This window comes from Hemicordylus capensis, chromosome 4 (assembly GCF_027244095.1).
Source record: "Hemicordylus capensis ecotype Gifberg chromosome 4, rHemCap1.1.pri, whole genome shotgun sequence".
In the NCBI taxonomy this organism is placed as follows: domain Eukaryota; kingdom Metazoa; phylum Chordata; class Lepidosauria; order Squamata; family Cordylidae; genus Hemicordylus; species Hemicordylus capensis.
The window spans coordinates 44,025,272-44,045,356 of NC_069660.1; the positions used below are offsets into that span (position 1 = coordinate 44,025,272).

At 43.5% G+C, this 20,085-nt stretch overlaps 1 protein-coding gene across 9 annotated transcripts in view; it reads left to right on the plus strand.

Moving 5' to 3' along the window:
• The window catches only part of DLGAP4 (DLG associated protein 4), a 536,166-nt gene that overhangs the window by 492,322 nt on the left and 23,759 nt on the right, over positions 1 to 20,085 (plus strand). The window lies entirely within an intron of this gene.

Here is a 20,085-nt window from a genome sequence, read left to right on the forward strand (position 1 = left end):
TGCAATTCTATTACAGCTTCATTTCTGAGCATTAATTAGTGTTGCTTTAGCTGCCATTCGCCTAGGCACAGTTGTTGCTGCTGCAGCTTATTGTGCCCTTGCCATTTGGTTCCCTGAATTCTTGTCGGTATGCTGTTTACCAGCAGTCTTCCAATGGAACAGATTATTGTCTTAGTGAATGTCTGCATCTTTGTGAGGCATTTTGTTTTTGTATTGCTGCAATGAAGTGAGTCTTTGTTTTGCAAAATCTCACTTACTTTTGCGTATAAAGAGGTTGTTGTGGCATTTTCCATCATTGTTGATGTTTGCTGTGCTGCTGGTCTTGTGGCTACAAGGTGTGGCTTATGTGTTTGATAAACTGAAAGTCATCTGGTTGGAGACAGCTGTTTGCATAATGCTTAACTTGACCATCTCCTCTTGGTTAAGCTTTATGTGCATTTATATTTAACTTTAGTAAGCATATTTTGTGTTTGGAAAATATGTGTGTGTTCCTGGCCTTGACTGCCAGTTTCCCTCACTCCGCCTTGCTACTCCATTCTGAGACTTCTTGAAAGCATGTGAAAAAGGAAGTTGCATGTATGTGCGGCATAGTGCATTTTCAGATGTGTTCATAAATCCCCGTGACCCCAATCCTTGGCGGCTTCAACAGTATGAAGTTGGAAGGCTCCTAGCCTGACTTGCAATTAAATATGAAGAATATTTATATACCGCTTTTCAATAAAGTTCCCAAAGCGGTTTACATAAATAAATAAATGGATTTAAAAATAAAATGTCTCCCTGTCCCCAAAGGGCTCACAATCTAAAAAAGAAGCATAAGGTAGACACCAGCAACAGCCACTGGAGGGATGCTGTGCTGGGGGATGGATAGGGCCAGTTACTCCTCCCCTGCTAAATAAAGAGAATCACCACTTTAAATGGTGCCTCTTTTGTTCAGTGAGCGGGGGACTTCCACCTGTGCCTTGCCTTGTTGAAATGCTAACTGTGGTTACATTGCGGACTTTAGGTCCCAAATATTCACTAGTAGAGGTAAAACTCTAAGAATTGTGTTTTCCTCTCTTTTAGCAATTGGAGTACCTTGGATGTGTGCATACCAAATTTCAGTTGTGGAACTACCTAAACAATTTTCATAACCCTGTCAGTGTGAGTGAAAGGAGACCCAAATGCCTGGTGGATACTATATATTGTTCCCCTGCAATGAGGACAGTGGCTAGGATCCAAATAACTTTTTGGGCACGCCCAATAGAATCTTGGCATCTTCCTTTTGAGTAGTAGATCCCCATACCATTACCATATCACAAGCTGTTTTCCCAGTTTTCCTGCTCCCTGCCCCCCATAAAGCAGCATGGGTGTGTGTGGTGGGGGGAACTAGTTTGCAGTTCTTTGAATCCAACTCAATCTCTAGTCCTTAGTCTGGCAAAAAGATTTTTGCGGGAGGGTTGCAGGAGATGGCACAGGAGGGCATTCTCCTCTCTGCCTTAAAGCGGCCTATCAGTCTTGCTTAGCAACAAAGGAAGATGCAAAGAGGCTATCCCAAATGCAAACACAACAGAAAGAGGGAGGAGAGAGGATGGACTAAGTAGAATATACAGTCAACTCCCAGTGAGTAACTAATATCCAACAGACAGGGGCGTAACTATAAATAGGGCAAGGGGAGACAGTTGTCTGGGGGCCCACTGCCTTGGGGCCCCCTCAGAGGCAAGTCACATGACTGACCCCCAGCCGCGTACCTGCCCGGGCTTCCTTCAGTTGTATTCATCCTCCGAAACGGATGTGAGTGTTAAGACCTGGAGCTACCAGAACAGCATGCCTTTCTAGTACCATTAAATGACTTAAATTGTCCACAATTTACAAAACCTTTCAAAAAATAATTTAGGATGATGTTTTATTGTGGCACATAGGTTGTCTGTCTGTCTATCAATACATTTTACTATGCTTTTTGTTACCATTATTCAACCTCATTTAAGATTTCTTTACTTCATGAGCTGAACTTCAGCCATTTAAAAATCTTGTCTCTGGGCCCACTCCAACCTTGCTACGCCCCTGCCAACAGAGTATATAAACAATTGCAATTTACTTATCCCAGGACATAGCATATTTAAATGTCAGTACAAAGTATCCCAAAGTATTAGCACATTGTCCCCACCTTCGAGGAAATGGGGGCTATATAAATGGAAGACCATTTCCATGTTTTTGACAAGGCTGAAGGGGTAGGAGAGGAAGCTCTTGCCTAGAGACAAAATTCTCCATCCTCTTATCGGATAGCTTTTCATGAGCATAAGCAAAATCCACAGCAGGTAGAATTACACTTCTTGCTTTTACACAAGACTGGTTTATAACAGGAGATCATTCAACCTTAGCAAGCGTGGGAAACTTTGCAGTTATACAAAGACAATCCAGTTCAGCTTCTACAGCATTTGCAACATTCATCACTCTAGTGGTTGTTTGCCAGCACTCTGGAAACTTCATGTTTTATGTTTCTTAGGGCATGCCTCAACAAATTCTCTTTGGCTCTAGGAACTAGCCTCAAAATTAGGAGCTAAGCTGCCATCTGCTCCACGGGGCCGGGGGTAGACCGGCCACTCACCCCCAGCAATACCCTCTGCTTAGTGGGGGCAGACTTTACTTGCTCTGTCCTCTTTCTGGTTATGTCTGCCTGGCTCAAGCAGGTAATGGAAGGATGCAGCCAAGAGGAGTGAGCAAGCAAAGTAGGTTTGTGCTCTCCTCCCACTGGTCGTGTTGGTCCGTCACCTGTTTAAGCCAGTCAGATGCAACCAGGAAGAGGAAGGAGCAACCTGCCCCCACTTTGCTTGTTCATTCCTCCTCTTAGTTGCATTCACCTGGCTCAGGGAGGTGATGGATCAAAGCAACCAGGAGAAGAGGGCAAGATGCCCCACTTTGCTTGCTCATTTCTTGTGGTTGCGTTGGTCCATTGCCTGACTCAGTCATCGTGCTTGAGAATTTTTGAGCCCTGCCTTGGAGTAAGGTTCTTGCACTGAGCTACCAGAAAAGGACCACAGCTTGCAGGTGATAAACTTGTTCCTTGCATTGGCGGAAAGTCATTTTCAGTATTCAAGATCATAAAATATTGTGCTTATTCTTCAGACTACTTGGTTTCTGGTGATGGGAGGCAGGGCAACCTCAATCACTGTTGCATGCTTCCAAGTGGGGGAAATTCTAGCATGTTCATTATTCAGTGTTCCTTTTGAACAGAAACAAAACATGCTTTTTGTCTAGCCATTTTAAACCCAGTGGCGTACAGCTTAAGGCATCTACCCTCTGCCCAATGAAAATTATTTGAACAACATATTCTTTCGTAGTAAAAATAAAATAAAATCTAGACAGGTAAAAGCTTGCAGAAATTGCTTTGTCTAAGCATGGGCAATATATGAGACATGGAGAGACCAAAACAAATTCCCTGTGTTGGTAAATAGTAAAGGTAAAGTGTGTCGTCAAATCGATTTTGACTCCTGGCACCCCCAGAGCCCTGTGGTTTTCTTTGGCAGAATACAGGTAGGCCTGGAGTATTAGAAACATCGGCAACTTCAATAGTGCTGTTCCCTCCCCCACCACGCAGAGGCAGCCGATCCCCGGGCAGTTGCCCCAGATCGTACGTGGTTGCCAAGTGGGCAGGGTATGCTGGTGTCTCTTAATGCCCAACCCAGCACTGGCATTAGAGCACAGGAGGCTGGAAGGGTCCATGGGGATACATGCAGGGAAGGCTGGGAAAGACCACGCTCCACATAACAAGAGCACCGAGTACATAATTAGAAGTCTCATGGGCTGTATCTCTTGCTGGACTATGCCACTTCAGATTGCAGGTAGGGGACTGCATGATTAGATGTTCCCTCATATAAAAACTCTCATGTGTGCGAAGCCCGCCTCTTGGGAAGAACACTGCAGCCTTCTCTCTAACAAACTAGTTTTGCTGTTCAGGGACTTCTTTGTGGAGAAGAATCCAAATGTTTGATTCCCCCCGCCCATCCCCTGCAGTCAGAAACAGATCACATGAGACGATGAAGGGCAGCCCTTAGAGTTCTGTAAAATATGCCTCAAACTATTCACCGTTCAAAGTGTCCTAATTATATGTAGATTGGACTACTCTCTTCTTAAAAAGCTGCTGATGAAATATATCAAGGCATGTTTCACACCCTCAGTCCAGTAAAAGTCTTAAAATCTCATGCACTTCTTCCTCTTCTCAATGTGAGCAAGAAGTGACACATACAATATGGTCTGGTTAATTTGTTGGATCTTCCTGGGACTGATAGGGTGTCCTAGAAAGAACTGGAGGGGCTTGGTGGGTCAGTTGGCTAGCGAGATGCCTTGCTCAAATAAAACATGAAACAGACCAGTTAACAGCTTGCTTTATGGGAAGAAATAAAAACCCAGTGCAAGACTGGACATGCTAATACCCTCCCTTCACCATGAGGAGAACGCAAGAAGTGAACAGGCCCTGCAGTTACTCTGTTATCTCCATAGTCCTTCTACACTTGAGAATAATTAAATAAATCTTTGTTGAAAGCATCAGCAGCATATTAATACCAGGGGCCAGCCATACTTGGTGCAAAAAAGAGGCCTATTCTGTGGCAAGAAATGCCAAATTGGGTACTTAAAATAATTTGTGCACATTTGAAATCTGCTTTTGCCTAATTATGATTGCCATGCATAAGCTTCATTCTCTCTAAAAATTTCTCTGTAAGCATGAGAGGTAGAAATTGGCTCTTTTAAAATATGGAAGCTGGAATCTAACCTTCAATCCCCCCCCTTTTTTTATACTGCTCTTCCTCAGTGACCCCATAACATTTACAAATGTGATGCCATCCCCTATAAAATATTTTATTTGCCTGCCTGGTATGTCCTTCAGTGCTGTTTCTTTGCTTTATGGTCTTGTATGAATAATTTAAGTGATATGCAGCTTCCTATCACTTGTATTTTTTTTTTCCCTTTTGGGGTGTGAATGTTCACTTCTAGTTGCTGACATCCTGACTAAGGCATGCTGTGGAGGACTTCCAGAGCTCTGCAATGTGGAGCGTGCCGGGTGGGGGCCATTTTTGCCAATCTCTGTTCCCCCGAAGTATATTGTGCTCTCTGAAAACAGGTCCTTGAGGGGTATGCAGTTCCAGGGACGTATTTTCAAAAGGCATAAGGCACTTGCAGGGGAAGCAGAGGTAGGCAAAAATACGCCCCCCCCCAGTATACTTTGTGATGTGGTATTCTGAGAACTTTCATCAGCACAGGCGCATCTTTCTGGCCCACTGCCTCAGGATGTCAGTCATTGTTCCCACAATACAACTTTTTTTGAAAAGAATGTGCAAGCCAGTTTCTGAAGCATAATCTAGGTGCATTTTGTAATATAGATATGCAGAAGTATATGCATTATCCCCCAGTTAATAATGTTGCACTCATGTGACTGTGCAGGCCCAAGGTTTAAAATGGATCATTCTTTGGCTAAGCTCTGAACCTCCATATGGAAGGACTTGCAGAGAAGTAGTCTACAGGGGAAAGTTTGGTATTGGGCTTTTGTGGTTTTGTGGGTTTTAAAAACCTGCGTTCTGAGATTCCCAGCTTTCTGTTTTGGAGGGGGAAAGGCAAGCTAGGTTTGAAAGTATATAGGCAGTATCTGACTGAAATCTCAGCAGTGAGGGAAGGAAGCAAGTATTGAGCAATAGAGTAAGTAGTCTGCAACTGGAGCTTGAAGCTGCAATTGCACATAATGCAGAACCAGATTTTCAGGGGGCAGAGGTTTTCTTACTGTTATGTGCGAATGCATGCAACTCTGGTTCCACACGGCGACAGACCTGAGGCTCTGTCTTTTTAACTCCAATTTGAGCCCTCTGGTTTTAGTGAGTTTTGTCACCACAACCTGAGGTTGGACATAGCTTCCAAGGACTTCAGAAGCAGGATGTCTCTGAATGCCAGTTGCAGGGAGACAACAGCAAGAAAGGGGTATGCCTTCATCTCCTACTTGTGGGCTTCCCAGAGGCATCTGATGGGAAGCTGGGTCCTGGGCTAGATAGGCCTTGGCCTGGTCCAGCAGGAGTGTTCTTACATAGGTTGTATGAAAGAATACAGCCTCTAGGAAACTGCTCCAGCCTTCATTCCCTTTCAGCGGCTTTACTTTTGCTCTTCAGGCATCCAAGTGAATCTCCTTGCCTCCTGTGCTTAGGGTGATTCATGGTTGGGACAGAGCCAGTTTGTTTCTGCTGTGAATTAAAGGATTACATTGGTGTGTGTAAGCAGTGATGAAATGAGAGCTGGATGACAGTGTGTGTAGTTGCTCCACTAGACTGCAAGCATGAATAACATAGTAAACATTGTGTACTTTGTCTGTGGGGTTTAATTTGGTCAGGTCTTGGCATTGTTCCATTTATTGGTTTTGGGTTTTGTCTGTTTCTTTCCTCTCTTTTTTCCCCTGTTTATGTCCAGGGATAGAAGAGAAAATAAAATAAACCAACTATTAAATGGCTGGCACATTCCAGCTTAGCTCTAGCATGAGCTGGTCTTTAGTCAGAACTTTCACTACTTAGGGAAACTTCCTCTGAGCTGCCATTTGTATGGGCATTTAATTGGCAGGTGCTGCTTGGTTTCTAGTCGCCTTATTCTTCAGGAAAATTCAGGCTTTTGGAACTTATTTCTGAAATAACTGGAGTGAATACTTTGGTTAAGAACCATGGCTTATAACTGTCTTTGAAATTTTTACATTTGAGTGAGGCTGAAAAATCAGTGTTGACATAAGTCTGCCCATCATCATCATCATCCTCAATTGCCAGTGGTTACAACTAGCTTGTTTCTTTAGGAGACAATTTCCAGAACAGAAGAGGAATCTGGCGTTTTGAGTCTCTTGGCTGCTGAATCCACTAACAGTACCTTTTGAAAATACCAAATATTTGGGCTATGACAATGGATTGGACTGTCTTAGGGTTCTCTGCTTAGCATTTTCACAGAGCTAGCTAGGTGTGTGTTGTTCCAGTTGTGATAATCTTTTGAAGGTGCTCCTCCAGGTGCTCTCACAAGGCAAGGCTGGTGGTTGTTGGAGAGAGCTTTTTAATTTTTTTGGCTGTTGGTCCTCGTTTATGCATGTTCTGCCATATGTGATGTCATTCCAGAAGAAGGCAAATACTTGTATTGTTTTTCCAGGCTTTTAAAGCCTTTGTTGACTCTTTAGCTGATGTTCTCTCCTGCTGTGGTCTTGCAGCTTTTGATTCATCTCTTTTTTTCACATTAAAAAAAAAACATTTTTATTCTGCCGTTCTTCTAAGGAACTCCAGGCACCATGGTGCCCCCTGGATTTTAACCTTGCAACAGCCCTGTAAGTTAGGTTGTGCTGAGTGAGCGTGACTGCCGCCATTTCACCCAATGAATTTCATGGCTGAGTGCAAATTTGAACCTGGATCTCCCAACCCCAGTCTGATACTCTATCCACTGCACCATGTTGGCTTTAAAAAAAAAATTAAGCATTTATGAGCTGCCCTAGATAGGGTTGCCATGTACTGGCTTTCCAAATCTGGGTGCCTAATTTGCATATTATGTAAACTGGCTGGAAAATAATTTCTGAGCAGAATAGTGACTACACGTTTGGCTCCATAACTCTGCTTCTACAAGGGCTAGAGCTTAGCTTTTTTTAAAAAAAAAAATGAAAGCTGGAATCTGGGTGGGTTAAGCAAACTGGGTGAGATGCTTAAAATCCGGGTGAAACCTGGAATTTCAGGGGACATGGCAACTCTACCCTGAGAGCACATAATGTGTTGAAAGGTAGAATATGAATCAAATGCATACTTGATGCTTTCTAGATTCCAGAAGAGTAGCAGTGTGTTTCTTAGCCAGGCTTAGCCTTCTCCCTGACGAGCTAGTTCTGAAGGTGCCGGAAATTATACTTTGGGGGTGGGGGGATGTAAAAATTCAGTCCTCTGCCTGCAATCTGATGTGCCACAATCAGCATCATGTGGGTCTGCTAGCCTAGCATTGTGGTTCTTAAACCCACATCTAGCCATTTGTTATGGGCTTGGAGGCTGAAGTCCACACTGAGTTCTGCCTGTCTGTATGGGCTTTTTTATTCACACTGGCAGAGATTGCCATTTTGTGTGCATAGAGCAACGGTATTTACCTGAATCCAAGATTAGGGTTTTTTCCAAGTTCTTTGTTGTTAGAAATCCAGAGGTCATCTTAAATTCAGAGACCTCTTACTTTTTGGTAAATAAATAAGTATAACCTGTATTTAGCCTCTGTTTTTCAGGGCCTCGTCTTAAATTCAGAATTGTCTTGTATTCAGATAAATATGGTACCCATCACATCAAGCCTGCCAACTAAAATGAACTACCCAGCATTTTACCACCACAAAATGAAGCTAATATTGATGTTATAGCCTTTGTCTCCTGTGAACACTGAGATGACAAGGCAGTTGTCTTTTGCATGCTTGTGTGCATTTACACACACATGTCGCCTCTTTTCATCACTGGGGCTATTGCAAAAAGAACTATTGCATATTTTCCTTGACTTCTGACCTCGCTCCCTGGCCATCATGTGAAGCTTTTGAGAGGCCCAAGTATTTTTATGGTAACTAATCCTGTATTTATTTTCTTCCTTAAATAGTGACAAATAGATCTTCCAGAAAAGGAATCAAAATAGCTGAAATAAAAGTTGGATGTTAGAAACCTGATATAGGCCCTAGCAACAGGGAGGCAGAATGTAGGTCAATGTCTTTTGTAGGCTGATGTAATTATTGTGGGTGTTCCCAGAGGAAAATAAATGCTGTGCTTCGTAAAGAAGGAAAAACTTGGGAAAGTGTTACAGTTGGGCACCTCCCTGCTTACTGATCTCCTGTTCCAAAAGCAGGATGGTGTTGCCAGTTATCCTGAGGTGCAAAATAGCCATTCTCCATGATTAATTTTGCAAAATAAGAAAACTGGGTTTGAAGAAACTGATTTTGGCTTGTATTCCTCTTTGTGACAGCTGCTGCTTGGAATTGATCTGTGAAATCTTCCCTTCAACTTGGGTATGATGGAATGGGAGGACAAGATTAAAATGGGAACATATTTAACTTGTATAGTCCCAGTTTCTTTCCTTCCCTCAGAATCTCTTTAGCTATACTTTGTGCTGTCACCACATTTTTCTGGAGCTGCTGTCATCTCTAATTGGGAATAGATGTGTCTGGAACTCATGCTGATTACTATTCCTCCTTTTGATGTTGTAACATCATAAACAAGCCATTTTTTGCAGTTTTGCCTGTATAAAGGCAAACTTCACCAATTCTGCATCTCATTTAATTGCTTAGAGAACAGCCACTCCTTTCAGGCACAGACTGAGAGCAACAACAACAAAAAGCCCTTCAGATTGCCAGTCATGATTTAAAACAGCGATCTTATACGCAGGGGTGTTTGAAGAGATAAAAAGGTGATGTCAGGGACTGGAGATCTAGACAGGCTAACATCAGGCAAACGAAGAGATATTTCTTCGCTGAGAAATGTGGGTTATTTTGAAATAGAATAGCTGATCCCTCTCCTCTGTCTAAACTTAGAATGTTTGAATCATTTGTGTGACTGATAGTGAGCAATAATACTTTCTTTCTTTCTTTTTAGAGCAATGCTGGGCTGGGTGTTTAGGGGGGAAGAGAATAGCTATTGCCATGGAAACATTTTTTTTAAATTGAAACCCTGTGTTTGTGCATGTCCTCCACAATAGTTGTTAAAAATCATTTTGGTTATGGGAGTAATGTTGATCTCTGCTATAGATGTGGCAACTAAGGTATTTTCACATATTAGGTTCAAAGTGTACCTTCTTGTATCACATTCATGTGAATTTCAGTAAAGAGTAAAACACTGGACAGAAATGGAATATAATTCAATGTAGGTTAGACAGTCAGATTAAACATCATGCTCAAATCCTTCATCACTAAGAGAGAGATCTTGGTGAAATTTAAAATTCAGAAGGTCTCTGATCCAAATGTTTTATGTCTCTGAGCAAGGGCTGGCCTGCCCACTAGATGAACAAGGCAGCCACCTAGGGCACCAAGCAGGGAGGGGCACCCCTGTGGGTGGAAACGAGGCAGGCCAGCCCTGCTTTAAGCCTATTGCTTTTGCTATAGCAGTTGTCTGTCTTTGCAACTCTCTCTAAGGTCAATTTTTGTTAATACTTCAGGAGCAGGTAGCTTGACTTTGAAGCAGAATTACATCTTTGAATAATCTACACCTGATTATATGGAAACCAGCATTTGCTTCAGTGTGGCAGGTCAGAGGGGGCATGGATTGACTGCATGTGCTTCAAAGGAAGAGTGAGTTATCAGTGCATGGTCTAAACATGCAGGTGCCCAGATTCCATGAGGCCAATCATCAGAATGAAGTAGCTTCTTTTCCTCCAAAAAGAAAATGGATTGCTGTTTAATTGCCCCATCTCTCTTAAAATCATATTTTATTTCAATGATAGGTTCCGCTTTTACAAGACTGCAGTGCAAGAATAAGAAGTGTCCTTACCTAGAGCTTATGCCACTGGTGCCAAACATTTTAATAGTTGTGCCAAACATGTGGTGCCAAACATTTTAATAAGGATGTGGGCGGGGTGGTGGAGTGGCTGTGGTCTATAAGGATAACATCTCCCTTACCAGGGTCCCTGTTAGGATATCGGACCATATTGAATGTGTATACTTGCGTTTGGTGACCAGGGATAGATTGGGACTTCTGTTGGTGTACCAGTCGCCCCGCTGCCCAACAGAATCCCTTACTGAGCTCATGGACTTGGTCGCAGAACCTGTGTTGGAGTCTCACAGACTTTTGCTGCTGGGGGACTTCAATGTTCATTTTGGGACCAATTTGTCCGGGGCAGATCAGGAGTTCATAGCAGCCATGACAACTATGGGCCTATCCCAAGTGCAGTATGGACTGACGCATACTGCACGTCACATGCTTGATCTGACCTTATACTCTGATCAGGGTGGTGTTCCGTGGGTGGAGACTCCTAGAATCTCCCCGTTGTCGTGGACGGACCACCATCTGGTTAAGGTCGGACTTACAGCCACTTCCCACCTCCATAGGGGCGAGGGGCCTATTAGAATGGTCCACCTGAAGAGGTTGTTGGATCTGGTAGGATTCCAAGAAGCCTTGGAGGGATTTAATGTTGGCTCTGCCAGTGATCCTGTTGATGCCCTGGTTGAGAATTGGAACAACTTGCTCGCCACAGCAGTAGACACGATTGCTCCTAAGCGTCCCCTCTGACCTGCTTCAAAACTGGCCCCTTAGTACACGGAAGATCTACAGGGGCTGAAGCGGCAAGGCAGCTGGAGCGCAAGTGGAGGAAGACTCAACTCGAATCCGACAGATTGCAACATAGAGCACACTTAAAGATCTATGCTCAGGTGATATGTGCGGCAAAAAAACGGTTCTTTTCTGCCCGTATTGCCTCCGCGAGTTCACGTCCGGCGGAGCTGTTCAGGGTTGTGAGGGGACTAGTATCTGCCCCCGCTCCCCTGAACCAGAATTTGGAGTCATCAGTTATCTGCTGTGATGTGTTTAAAGAATTTTTCGCAGATAAAATCTCTTGGATTCGGGCCGACTTAGACGGAGACTCCACAATTAATTCGATGTCTGAATTGGAGGTGTCCAACAACTCCTCTTATGTGGTTCGACTGGATCGGTTTCAGTTTGTGACTCCTGAGGATGTAGACAAGCTGCTTGGAGCGGAGAGGCCTACCACTTGTTCTCTTGACCCTTGTCTGACATGGCTTGTTCTATCTAGCAGGGAGGCTGTTGTAGGAGGCCTGGTGGAAATCATAAATGCTTCTCTGAGGGAAGGCAGGATGCCTTCTTGTCTCAAGGAGGCAATCATTAGACCTCTTTTAAAGAAGCCTACATTAGATCCCTCAGAGTTGAGCAACTATAGGCCTGTTTCCAACCTCCCATGGCTGGGCAAGGTAATTGAGAGGGTGGTGGCCTCTCAGCTCCAGGCGGTCTTGGAGGAAACTGATTATCTAGACCCATTTCAAACTGGTTTCTGGGCTGGCTATGGGGTAGAAACTGCCTTGGTCGGCTTGATGGATGATCTCCATTTGGGAATTGACAGAGGAAGTGTGACTCTGTTGGTCCTTTTGGATCTTTCAGCGGCTTTCGATACTATTGACCATAATATCCTTCTAGAACGTCTGAGGGGGTTGGGAGTGGGAGGCACTGTTTTACAGTGGTTCCACTTCTACCTCTCAGACAGATTCCAGATGGTGTTGATTGGAGATAGTTGCTCTTCAAAATCTGAGCTTAAGTATGGTGTCCCTCAAGGCTCCATACTCTCTCCAGTGCTTTTCAACATCTACATGAAACTACTGGAAGAGATCATCAGGGGATTTGGAGCGGGATGTTATCAGTATGCTGATGACACATAGATCTATTTCTCCATGTCAACTTCTTCAGGAGATGGCATATCTTCCCTGAATGCCTGCCTGGAGGCTGTAATGGGCTGGATGAGGGAGAATAAACTGAAGCTGAATCCAGATAAGACAGAGGTACTTATTGTGTGGGGTCAGAACAAGACGATTTTGACCTACCTGTTCTAGATGGGGTCACACTTCCCCAAAAGGAACCGGTCCACAGGGGAGTACTTCTGGATCCACACCTCTCTCTGGTTTCTCAGGTTGAGGCAGTGGCCAGGGGTGCTTTCTATCAGCTTCAGCTGATACATCAGCTGTGTCCGTTTCTCGAGATCAATGACCTCAAAACAGTGGTATATCTTTTGGTAACCTCCAGACTTGACTTCTGTAATGCACTCTTTGTGGGGCTGCCTTTGTACATAGTCCGGAAACTTCAGTTGGTTCGGAATGCGGCAGCAAGGTTGGTCTCGGAGTCATTTCAGAGAGACCACATTACTCCCTTGCTGAGGGAGCTGCACATGCCAATTGGTTTCTGGGCAGAATACAAAATGCTAGTTATAACTTATAAAGCCCTAAATGGCTTAGGCCCTGGGTATTTAAGAGAACGCCTTCATCGTTATATGCCCCACCACCCTTTGAGGTCACTTGAGGAGGTCCGTCTCCAGTTACCAGCAGCTCGTCTGGTGGCCACACGGAGATGGGCCTTCTCGATTGCTGCCCCAAGATTGTGGAATGCACTCCCTGCTGAGATACGATCCTCCCCATCTCTGACTATTTTTAAAAAACATCTGAAGACCCACCTCTTTACCCAAGCTTTTTCAGCTTTTTTAATTTGTAGTTTTAATTTTATACTGTTTTTAAACTGTTAAAACTGTTTCATCCTTTTATATTTGTTTTAATTGTTTTTATGTTGTTAACCGCCCAGAGACAAAAGTTTGGGTGGTATACAAGTAAGATAGATAGATAGATAATAGTTACTTGGAAGTAAATGTAGCTTATTCAGTAGAGTTTATTGTCGGGTAACTGTACATAATAAACTAATGTACAACTATAGAATTCTGGCCACCAAGAGTTTTAAAAAAACTCTTTTCTCAGCATGCATTTTGAGAATATGGCCTCTATAGTAGCGATTTGCATGTTTTACAAGTTGTTGCTGCTTGAAATTCCTTGTATAGCATGCTCAAGTGTATGTTGCCATGTCTAATGGCTGAAAAGCAAGATCATCATGAGTAGAAAATAGTGTGTAAAATACATCAAGGTCCTACAAAATAAAAAGTGTTCAGTTGGAATACTTGGGTGCAGGAGCAGATTAAGCCAAGCCGCCCATAGGCGGTCAAGGATTTGCTGCCCCCACTGCCGCAGCAAGGGTATGGGTGGTGAGGGGGAAGTCCCTCCGCTCTTCTTCTAAAAACCACCACTGCATGGCAGGATGGGGACAGCGAAGGCTACACAGTAGCGCCCTCAGGCAGGGGGGCATGGGGAAATTTTGGGCCTTTCTCTGCATATGCAGAGAAAGGCCTCAGACTGCAGATGGGGGGCGTTTTGCAATGGGAAGGAGGAGGGGAACCGGAAAGAACTCTCTCTCTCTCTCCATCCTGCCATGCAGCGGTGTGGCTTTAAAGGTAAAAGGGGGAACTTTCCCCTCACCCACCACCACCCTCTCCACTGCAGCCCCATCCCGCCATGCAGCGATTATTTTTCCAGTGCAATACAATATTTTTCCAGTGCAATGCAGTGTTTTATCTGTATACACAATACTTTGGGGTAGTGAGGAAGTTCATACGATAAGTTGCAAATGATAAAGCCATTGAGAGGCTACCAGCATCAGCCCTTGCTAGATGTGCCACTATCCAGGAAAAACGAGTGCTTTTTCTACTGCTTTGGCCACAGTTTCCCTGCTAAATAGATTAGGCTTGTCCATAAAGCATATTCTCAATTCCTGTGACTATTTGGGTTACTACTCTTTTTACCTGTTATAGCATGAATTTATTCCATCTTTAACACTGGTGACCTAAACCTACACAGTTACAGATGTGACTTTGCTTGTGCTTTGCACATCTCTACCACTTCTATAATGCACCCCTAATAGATTAAAAATGAATATACTATCTTTGCCATTTATAGTCAACTTAGGATCAACCTATATCCTGAGATTGCTTTCCTCCTCAGACTTTTCCTGCTGAAAATCCTAGAGCCTTGGCATAAAGGCTCCTCTTAAAATGTGATGTAGTCCCCTTTATTCTGAATGTTACAGTTTCTAATAGTTAGGAGGGGAAGGTGTGTTAAATGTGAGTGTTCATGTGTAAATAATTGTTTTGCTTGCAATACTACTGTTGGGGAGCCAGTACTTATTGATTTATGATGCTGTATCAGATGAAGTTGTCTTGTGTGTCCCTTCACACAATACCTCTTCTAGGTATGCGTTTTCCGGGAATGATTCCTATACCTGTGGAAGTGTAATAGGATACCTCTCTTATATGCATATCAGGCTACACTGGAAGGTTTGGGCAGAACTTTTAATTTATAAAGGCCAAGAGTGTTAAACTGAATTATTATGCAATTGACTTGCATCCCCTGTTCACAATCCATTGAAGATGGGGTACTTTGACTCGTGGGGGTTAGGCCCACTTCCATGGAACTAGACTGGCTTATATCCCAGTACTCCACTTCTCTGCATTCATAATTGCCCATTACAGCTCAACAGTACTGAGTAGAAATATGACTAGTGCAAGTCAGTTTTGATTCGGACCGCATTGAGATATCAATTGTCCCTTCTGTTGTTGGTCATGCACAAATTGTATGCCTCTGTCTTTTCAGATTATGAGTCCTTCAAGGGCAGGGATATCTCTTAGCCTAAGTAAACAAATGTTCAACAAGAAGACGGACTCCTTTTGACTCCAGATACAAAACCTATTTTTTTCTATAGTGTCATTCTAATGTTCTGCAACAAACAAATCTTTCAAATATAAACTAAAGCTCCACTGTTAGTGTGTGTTCTGCTGCAATAAAAATACTTCAACAAATGAGAACCCTGAATATATATATATCCTAGGTTATGGGGTGGGGAATGGTGGTGGACGGGGGGAGGACTGCGTAAAAGATGGGAGTTTCATACAAGCTAGCTTTGGCTCTTGTGCCAACTTGTTAATGTGAAGTTGCTACCATACAAAGATTAAACCATTTTTTACATCTTAATGCAAAAAATTCAAATTATCTTGGCTGACAGCCAGCAAGCCACTGAGTATTGCCAAGACTGGAGGCAACAACAGAGTGTCTGGAAGCAATTGATAGTTCCAAATAGATGGTGCCAACTTCAGAAATGCTATTTTCTGAAAATAGCTGTTACTAGGAAAATTATAGGACCCTCAATAGCACATGCAACAGTAACAACTTGCTTATATATAGGTTTTAAAAGCAAAGAATTTTCTTTGACTGGAATGAGTCCAATACCATACTTGTCTAAACTTTTACTTTGTTTGTCTTGACTTATTAATTCTATATGTCTACAGTTTCTATCATTTCACTGTGCCAAATATCGTGGGGAGTCTGAATCTTTTATGTCCCATGAGCTCTCTGTTTCTGTAACACTGACCCCAACTCTTGGCAGTTAGATAAGTATCTTTTTTGTATAGTATTTGGGACAACCCACAGAGCCTCGTAAAAGCAAGTGCTCTGCATGTAGAACTTCTCAATGTAGCAGGGTTCAGAAAATACCTCTTTCTTGAGACCATGGAGAGCCACTGCCAGTCGGAGTAATGCTGGGCTAGGTAGATCAGTTACCAGTGACTGACCTGCTGCAATATAATCTTATACGTAAAATAAATAGCACCAAAAAATTGTTTTTAGAAAGTGGTTGCTGTTATGCAGGCCTCTGTGTGTCGACCTAAGCATGCTAATCTTGCTACTTAGGTTCCTTTAAAACTGAAGTAATAACCAGTTACCTCTCAAAGTAATACACACTTTTTAATTAATTTGTATGTTGGTTCCAGTAGCCCACTCACCTCCTGAATTCTGCCAAATAAATAATGACCTTCAGAAGGACCTGTACATTGGCTAGTGGGTTGGGGTTTTTTTTGCGGGGCGTGGTGGTGTCTGTACAACAGGCTGTTAATGCAGGGTAAAGGTTCCTTGGATTACCTAGGGGTCTGTAGCAGCAAAACCAACAAAGGGCTGGTTTGGCCAGTAGTTTGACTGCCCTCTCATTTACATGGCTGAGGAGCATTAGTGCACATTGGTCCTCTTCCCCACTCTGGGTGTGCCAGATGAAATAGTAGCATTTTGCCCCATACATAAATCCCTGGGCAAATGAACTGCCTTGCATTTAGGCAGCAGGTATTTTTTTGTTAACCAATTCCTTGATCCAGTCCGGCTTTTGAATGGGGCTTTAGTTACTTGTATTCCAGTCCTGGAGTAGAGGCAGGGCTAACAAACAGACAGCAGTAAGAGCACGGAAAAGCAGTTTGTACTTGCTTCCAGTGTTCCCTCTAACAGGGATTCTCTGATGTTGTTGACTACAACTCCCAGAATCCCCAAACAAAAGCCATTGCAGCTGGGGATTCTGGGAGTTGTAGTCAACATCTGAGAATCCGTTAGAGGGAACACTGCTTGCCTCTACTGCTCTCTCTCTCTCTCTCTCTCTCTCTCTCTCTCAGGCGTACCCATGGCTAATCCTGTGTGTGTGGCAGCTCTTGCACAGAGCAGCTACCGGGAGAGGAAGTGGCTGAAGAGGGTGGGGGAGAATGAAAGGAGTGTTGGGGAGGGGGAGAATGAAGTGGCTGTGAAGGGTTAGAGATGAAATGAAGACAGGCAGGGCGCCGGATCGATTGCTGCAGGGGTGAAGAGACAGGGAGAACTAGAGGCACAGATGCTCTGCACTCGGTCAGCTAGTAATACCAATCTCATTAAACTATTAACATTCCCGATTCCGCTCCACTGCCTTGTCCTTGCATACCACTACTCTTTCACTTGGATTCTACACAGGGGTGGGATGGGGCGCCCCATGGGGTAGATGTGAGCACACATGCTCCTCCATTTGCTTAGGATGAACTGATGGAATCGGTTCTTAATATTGTCAGAACTGAGTAACTGACAATACTCAGTTCGGAGTATTGTCAGAACTGACCACCATGTGGCAAATCGGATGCTGACTCTGTCCCTGAATCCACTTGGACAACACTATTACAGGATCCAATAATGTCAGCTATACAGTCAGGCTCATTCACTTGCTTATCCTCCAGCATGATATGTAGTCTTATATGCCAACAATATCCTTCTGCCACTTCCACAGCCTTCTGTTGAGGCAATTCTTCTGTAGATAAAATGACATTTTCCTGTCCAGCTATTTTAGCATAGGAAGCTGCCATCTACTGAGTCAGACCATTGGTCCATCTAGCTCAGTCTTGTCTACACCAGCTGGCCGCAGCTTCTCCAAGGTGCTCACATGTAGTCTCCCATTTAAATACAACCAGGGCTAACCCTACTTAGCAAAGGGGCCACCACAAGACCAGTTCTCCTCTTTCTCTCTCTCTCGTAGGGTGGAATGGCCCTTCCTAATTCATATTAGCTTCCTTAGGACCTTACCTACAGCTTAAATCACCTTTTGAATCTCTCTGGTTTCTGTTAATATCCAGTCTTGCAGAGGAGAGGCATTTTCAAAGCAAATGAGCATTATGGCCAGTGTTGGTTTTACATTCTCCTTCCAAACTACGACAATGAGATATTTTATCAAACACTCAATCTTTTGATTTTTGTATTGCTTCCTTCTTCTGTTTAGGTTCACAACCACTTACAGCCAGTCCTTAGATCAGTATTGTGGCATTGCGGGGGAGAGGGGGTTGTGCCTCATTATGTAGACTATCAAGGAAAGGCCTTGTGATGGCTACTCTTGGATTTTCTCAAGGTCTGCTTTTAGTGAGTGACAGGCACAGGATGGATAAAAGATGCAGACTTCAAATATAATCTCCTAGTACTGGTTGTGTGTGGAACTGGTTAGCTTAATAAAGATCCAAAGCAAACAGGCGTAGACTTTTTGGGGTTGCTGGCATGTGGAGTGCACGACTGCCTGTTCTCAGCCCTATTTGTAAGACTTGGCTAAGTATATTCTTCAGTTACTGATGTGTCCTTGGTACTATTTGATACTGATTTCATTAAATCGACCAGATTATACCAAGTACTAAAAGGCAGCTCCATTGCAGCCAATGAATAAGCCAGTGTGTGGTTGAAGGCTCTGAATAATTTACTGCTTGATAACTTATCAGATGTATTTCCATATAAAATGCTCAAGAGAACTTGAGAAAATAAGACAATTAAAATATACAACCACTTCCAATATAAATGTATCTCAGAATAATTGAATATTAGAATTGGAACTTGGAGGTCTTCTGGTCTAACCTCCCTGTTCACTGCAGGGATCTGCTACAGCTGTCTAGCCTCTGTTTGCAAACTTCCTGCAAACAAGAGCCCACCACTGTGTGAGGTAGACTGTTCCACTGTCACAGCTCTTGCAGTTAAGAAATTCCTCCTGAGGTCCAACCTGATCTGCTTCCTTGTCATTGTGACCTGTTGGTTCTAATCCTGCCATTAAGAGCAACAGAGAACAGGCCTGTTCCTCCTCCTCCTATACAACAGCCCTTCAGATGTCTGAAGATGGCTGTTATACCCTCCTTTTAAGTTTTATCCTTAATTAAGCTATGGAATTCTCTGCCATGGGATGGGGTGATGGCTGCTAGCTTGGATGGCTTTAAACGAGACTTGGACAAATTCACGGAGGACAGGTCTATCAATGAATTCTAGTCTGGTGGCTATAGGCCACCTCCAGCCTCAGAGGCAGGATACCTCCAATTACCAGTTGCAGGGGAGCAACAGCAGGAGAGGGCGCAAGCCCTCACCCCATGCCTGTGGGCTTCTTGGAGACATCTCGTGAGCCACTGTGGGGAAATAGGATGCTGGACTAGATAGGCTTTGCGCCTGATCCAGCAGGGCTGTTCTTCTTCCCAGGCTAAACATACCCAGCTCCTTTAACCATTCCTCACTTGGACTTGGTTTTCCAGACCCTGCACCATCTTTGTTGCCCTCCTTTGAAACCATTCTAGTTTATCAATGTCTGTCTTAATATGTGGTGCCCACAATTTGACACTCCAAAACACACATTTAAAAGTCATACAAGTCAATTAATTTGGAAAAAACACACTTTTGGCTTGGATTGTTCAATTCCTCACACATTCAGTCCCTAGGTAAGAGTGAAGATTGTGTGGTCATGTCAGCTTTGGATTATACACCAAACAATATATAATTATTGCTTCAAAGGTAGTTATTCACCCTGTTATATTCTTTTGTTACAACATAGACGCCAGTCCTGATTTAAACTCTAACTTTGGAGTGTGTACCTCACTTTTGAGTTAGCTTGGATCCAGTTCCACATGAAGCTGGCTGAATGCCTCGCTGATAGGCACTATTTTAAGTAAACCCATCTATTTTGTGAGATGATTTCGTACATATTGCAGAGGGGAGCTGTATCTATTACAGAGCTTGATCTGCATCAAGAAAGATGTGGAATGCCCCATGGTTCTAGCTCCAGAATGCAAATGGCCATCCACAGACTGAGCATTTAGCAATAGCAATAGCAATAGCACTTACATTTATATACCGCTCTATAGCTGGAAGCTCTCTAAGCGGTTTACAATGATTTAGCATATTGCCCCCCAACATTCTGGGTACTCAGAATTACTTTAGAGTTTAATCCA